Below are 6,267 nucleotides of genomic sequence, written 5' to 3'. Positions count from 1 at the left end.
AACAGTTTCAAAAATATCTGATAAGTCTTCAGGTAGAAAGATCTGAATTGCAAGTTATGCACTACAAAGTCCTGCGAATTTATTTTCCTTCCAAGTCTCTTGTGTTAGTACTTGAAAAAAGAGATAGTGTTTTCTGATTTGAATATAAATGATATCTTAGTTGTCTGTTTTACCTCACTCTCTTAATCTAGTAGTAAGCCACGAGGAGCAAAGGAATCCGTATTATTGTTATATACTATTATTCCTTTCCAATTTTCAAGTTGGTGATAAGAAATCTGTATTTCTTGGATTATGTGTGCCGGGGGAGCTATGTTAGCATACAAGAATCCCACTACTTCAACTATATATGATTAGAGTGAACATCAATAATTTTGAGGAAAGGTTTCAAGGACATCCTTTACTGATAATACCAAGTGATGAAGGGTAATTAAAAATGAAAAAGTGTAGGAAGTAGGTAGATATTTGCTAAAGATGGAACTTTTAAGGTTCAAGGCTAAAATAAGGTATGAGTGATGTTTACTTGCACAAGGGCAAAGGAATATGTAATTTAATCTTAGAAGGTCTATTTCAAATAGCATCTTACTCTATGAAATGTATTCAGGTTTCCTGGAGACTACTCATGTTCTAGGCATACCCATAACATGGGTTTTCACTGATGCAACAACTTGGAAGGATAGTTTGGATCAGTTAAAACAGTTACAGGAGACATGCGATAGGGTATAGAAGAATGAAGGGACCAAGGAAGAAGGATGAAGAAACATTAATGCCTTTCTCTTGATGGTCTATTCTTCCTGACCCCTGGAAGGTATGTCTATAAAACAGTGTTTGAACTTAAATCCCTAATTTTCAACAGCATTGCTATCATTAACTGCATTTCAAATAAATGTCACATTTCTGTTTGTTAGATTAAAATTGTATATTTGAATGCCTTCAGAAAAAGTGAGTTGAGCAAAAACGTCTTGAGGAGGTAAGTTGTGCTTACTTGAGATTATCAGCTCTTTCTCAGAATAATTTGGTTTCAGGACTGAAATAAATTATTTGTGTCTTAAAGACACTGAAGTAATTAAATCCCCATTTGCTCATGATTTATGTTTATTCTTAGATAATAACCGAAACTAATTTTCAGTTTACAACTTTTTTTCTATGTTAACAGTCCTTACCTCAAAGGAAGCAATGTGTAGGAGAAAGGAATAGCAGGTAAGTAAACATAACATTTAACTTAAAAATATTCTTTCATACATTTTTGCTTGCCCGCTGCAGACCACCAAAGCTGGTTATCCACAAAAGGAGACGTGAAGAAGTGCAACAACTAAATCTTTTAAAAGGTTCCTATACTTAAGCTCAATCTTTATACTCAGCCATAAAACTTTTCTCTAACAGGTTAACAACGATCAAAGTTAAAAATGAATGTTTAAAAATATGTGTTTTAGCCATGAAACAATCTATTTTTATTGAACACAAGGAAATAATATTTTAGGAATTTGGAGCCATATCTAGTGTTCTGCCTTTGCTGTTCTTACTTCTACAGAATCATGTTCCTCAGGTAAAGTTGTATAATTATTTTTGCTCCAACACAGCCGTTTCTGCCCAAGAATGTTCTCATGGCATCATGATGTCAGTTTTCTAGGGAAAACAGTAGACAACATTTTTTTCAGATGAGGTAATTTGAAGTTTTCAAGAAGGTTTAATTCTATTACAAAAAAAATATTTCTTATGACAGTAGCCAAACACAAACAGAGCCATTGTTACAGAATACAGTCAAGGTAACAATACTACATGATGCTTGCTGACCTATACAGATGCTAATGCCTGGGATGTCTACTGATAGCATAGAAAGTAAAAATTCCATAAATACTGAAACTACTCACTAGCTCCAATTCTCATATGACTCTCCAATATGATTGATCTTATAGAAAAAAAAAATTAGATTACACTTCAAAACCAGACAAAATAAGATAACAGGAGTGTTATTGTTCTCATCTAGATTCCTACCACATAGAGGTCTCGCTGTCAGAAAATCACAGAATCACAGAATGGTTAGGTTTGGAAGAGATCTCTGGAGATCATCTGGTCCAACCACCTGCTAAAGCAGGTTCACCTAGAGTTGCACAACATTGTGTCCAGGTGGGTTTTGAATATTTCCAGAGAAGGAGACTCCACAACCTCCCTGGGAAGCCTGTTCCAGTGCTTTGTCACCCTCAAAGATGTTTTTCTTCATGTTTAGATGGAACTTCCAATGTTTCAGTTTTTGCCAGTTGCCCCTTGTCCTGTCACTGGGCACCACTGAGAAGAGTCTGGCCTCATCCTCTTGACACCTCCTTTGAAGGTATTTGTAAGCATTGATAAGATCCCCCCCCTCAGTCTTCTCTTCTCCACACTAAACAGACACAGCTCTCTTAGCCTTTCCTCATAAGAGAGATGCTCCAGTCCTCTAATCATCTTTGTAGCACTCTGCTACACCCTCTTCAGCAGCTCCTTGTCTTTCTTGAGCTGGGGGGCCCAGAACTGGACACAGTACTCCAGATGTGGCCTCACCAGGGCCGTGTAGAGGGGCAGGATAACCTCCCTTGACCTGTTGGCCACACTCTTCCTAATGCACCCTAGGATACCATTGGCCTTGGCCACGGCCACAAGGGCACACTGTTGGTTTATGGTGAACTTGTTGTCCACCAGGATTCACAGGTCTTTCTCTGCAGAGCTGCTTTCCAGCAGGTCAACCCCCAGCCTGTACTGGTGCATGGGCTTATTCCTCCCTAGGTGCAGGACCCTACACTTGCCTTTGTTGAACTTCATTAAGTTCTCTTCAGCCCAACTCTCTAGCCTGTCCAGGTCTCGCTGAATGGCAGCACAGCCTTCTGGTGTATCTGGCCACTCCTCCCAGTTTTGTGTCATCAACAAACTTGCTGAGGGTACATTATGTCCTTTTGTCCAGATCATTGATGAATAAATTGAACAAGACTGGACCCAGTACTGACCCCTGGGGAGCATTGCTAGCTACAGGCCTCCAACTAGACTCGGCGCCATTGATCACAACCCTCTGAGCTCTGCCATTCAGCCAATTCTTAATCCACCTCACTCTCCACTCACCTAGCCCACACTTCCTGAGCTTTCCTATGAGAACGTTATGGGAGACAGTGTCAAAAGCCTTGCCGAAGTCAACGTAGACAACATCCACTGCTCTCCCTTCATCTACTCATCCAGTCTTGTCATCATGGAAGACCATCAGATTGGTCAAGCACAATTTCCCCTTAGTGAACCCATGTTGACTACTCCTCATAACCTTCTTTTCCTCCACATACTTAAGACATGACATCCAGAATGAGCTGTTCCATCACTTTTCCAGGGATGCAGGTGAGGCTGAGTGGCCTGTAGTTTCCTGGGTCTTTCTTCTTGAAATTTTTGAAGAATGGAGTGACATTGGCTTTCCTCCAGTCCTCAGCCACCTCTCCTGTTCTCCATGACCTTTCAAAGATGATAGAGAGTGGCTGAACAATAACATCTGCCAGCTTCCTCAGCACTCGCGGGTGTATCCCATTGGGACCCATAGATTTGTAGGTGTCCAGTTTGTCTAAATGATCTCGAAATTTATCCTCTTCGACCAAGGCAAAGTCTTCCTTTCTCCAGACTTTCTCTCTTACCTCCAGGACTCACAGTTCCTGAAGGCCGGCCATAGCCGTAAAGACTGAAGAAAAGAAGGCATTCAGTAACTCTGCCTTCTCTGTATTCTTCATCACCAGGGCAACCTCCTCATTCAGCAGCAGGCCCACTTTTTCCCTAATCTTCCTTTTGCTGCTAATGTACTTTAAGAAGCCCTTCTTGATGTCCCTTGCCAGATTTAATTCCAAGTAGGCCTTAACCTTCCTCATTGTATCCCTGCATACTCTGACAACCTTCCCATATTCCTCCCAAGGGAGCTGCTCCCTTTCCACATTCCGTAGACGACTTTCTTCCATTTGAGTTTTGCCAGAAGCTCCTTGCTCATCCATGCATGTCTCCTGCCCCCTTGGCTTGATTTCTTACTCATAGGGATGCACCGACCTTGAGCTTGGAGGAAGTCATGCTTGAATATTAACCAGCTCTCTTGGACCCCCCTACCTTCTAGAGCCCGATCCTATGGGATACCCCCAAGTAGGTCCTTAGAATCATAGAACCTTTTTGATTGGAAAGGACCTTTAAGATCATAAAGTCCAAGAGTTAACCTCGCACTGCCAAGTCCACCATTAAACAATATCCCTAAGCACCACATCTACTCATCTTTTAAATACCTCCAGGAATGGTGACTCCACCACTTCCCTGGGCAGCCTGTTCCAATGCTTGATAACCCTTTCCATGAAGAAATTTTTCCTAATATCCAATCTAAACCTCCCCTGGCACAACTTGAGGCACTTTCCCCTTGTCCTATAGTTTGTTACCTGGGAGAAGAGACTAGCACCCTCCTTGCTAGAACCTTCTTTCAGGTACCTGTAGACATCAATAAGGTCTCCCCTCAGCCTCCTTTTCTCCAGACTAAACAGCCCCAGTTCCTTCAGTCACTCCTCATAAGACTTGTTCTCCAGACCTTTCGCCAGCTTCGTTGCCCTTTGGATTCACTCCAGCACCTCAATGTCTATCTTGTAGTGAAGGGCCCAAAACTGCACACAGTATTTGAGGTGCAGCCTCACCAGTGTCAAGTACAGAGGGAGGATCACTTCCCTTGGCCTGCTGGCCACAGTTTCTCATGAAGGCTAGGATGTTGTTGGCCTTCTTGGCCACCTGGGCACACGGCTGGCTTATATTCAACCTACCATCTATCAATATCCCCAGGTCCTTTTCCACCAGGCAGCTTTCTAGCCACTCTTCCCCAAGCCTGTAGGGTTGCATGGGGTTGTTGTGCCCCAAGAGGAGGATCTGACACTTGGCCTTGTTGAACCTCATACAGTTGGCCTTGGCCCATCGATCAAACCTGTTGACATCCCTCTGCAGAGCCTTCCTACCCTCAAGTAAGTCAACACTGCTGCCCAACTTGGTGTCATCTGTGAACTTACTGAGGGTGCACTCAATTGCCTGGTCCAAATCATTGATAAAGATACTGAACAGAACTGGCCCTAATACTGGGCCCTGTGGAACACCACTTACGACCAGCCGCCAGCTGAATTTAACTCCATTCACCACAACTCTTTGGGCTGGGCCATCCAGCCAGTTTTTTGCACAGCAAAGCATATGCCCATACAAGCCAAGAGCAGCCAGTTTCTCCAGGAGAATGCTGTGGGAAACGGTGCCAAAGGCTTTACTAAAGTCCAGGTAGACAACATCCACAGCCTTTCCCTCATCCAGTAAGTGGGTCATCTTGTCATAGAAAGAGATCAGGTTAGTCAAGCAGGACCTGCTTTTCATAAACCCACGTTGACTGTGCCTGATCGTCTCATTGTCCTCTATGTGCCCCATGATAGCACTCAAGATGATCTGCTCCGTAATCTTCCCTGGCACCAAGGTCAGACTGACAGGCCTGTAGTTCCCCGGATCCTCCTTGGGCCCCTTCTTGTAGATGGGCATCACATTTGCTAATTTCCAGTCACCTGCGACCTCCCCAGTTAGGCACGACTGCTGATAAATGATGGAAAGTGGCTTGGTGAGCACTTCTAGGTCTCTCCATACCCTTGGGTGGATCCCATCCAGCCTCATAGAGGTGTGTGTCTAAGTAGCGTAGCATGTTGCTAACCATTTCCCCTTGGATTATGGGGGCTTCACTCTGCTCCCTGTCCTCCAGCTCACAAGGCTGGGTACCCAGAAAACAACCGGTCTTACTACTGAAGACTGAGGCAAAGAAGACATTAAGTACCTCATCCTTTTCCTCATCCTTTGTCACTATGTTTCCCCCACTCATCCAGTAAAGGATGGAGACTCTCCTTGGCCTTCCTCTTGTGGCTAATGTATTTGTAGAAACATTTTTTATTGCCTTTTACAGCAGTGGGCAGATTAAGTTCCAGCTGGCCTTTGGCCCTTCTAAGTTTTTCCCTGGACAGCCTCACAACATCCTTGTAGTCCTGCAGAGTGGCCTGCCCCTTCTTCCAAAGCTCATAAACTCTCCTTTTTTTCCTGAGTTCCAGCCAAAGCTCTCTGTTCAGCCAGGCCAGTCTTCTTCCCTGCCAGCTCGTCTTCCAGCACACAAGGACAGTCTGCTCCTGCACCTTTAAGATTTCTTTCTTGAAGAGTGTCCAGCCTTCCTGGACTCCTTTGCCCTTCAGTACTGCCTCCCAAGGGACTTAGTCAACCAGGCTCCTAAACAGG

The 6,267-nt window shown here is 43.9% G+C and overlaps 1 pseudogene; it reads right to left on the bottom strand.

The window, feature by feature from the left end:
* Positions 1–4,220: 4,220 nt before the first annotated feature.
* On the bottom strand, positions 4,221–5,199 carry LOC137661021 (uncharacterized; annotated as a pseudogene).
* Positions 5,200–6,267: the final 1,068 nt, after the last annotated feature.

This window comes from Nyctibius grandis, chromosome 1, assembly GCF_013368605.1.
Source record: "Nyctibius grandis isolate bNycGra1 chromosome 1, bNycGra1.pri, whole genome shotgun sequence".
NCBI lineage: Eukaryota > Metazoa > Chordata > Aves > Nyctibiiformes > Nyctibiidae > Nyctibius > Nyctibius grandis.
Note: the sequence above shows the minus strand (reverse complement) of the source record. Positions and strands in the feature narration are given on the sequence as shown.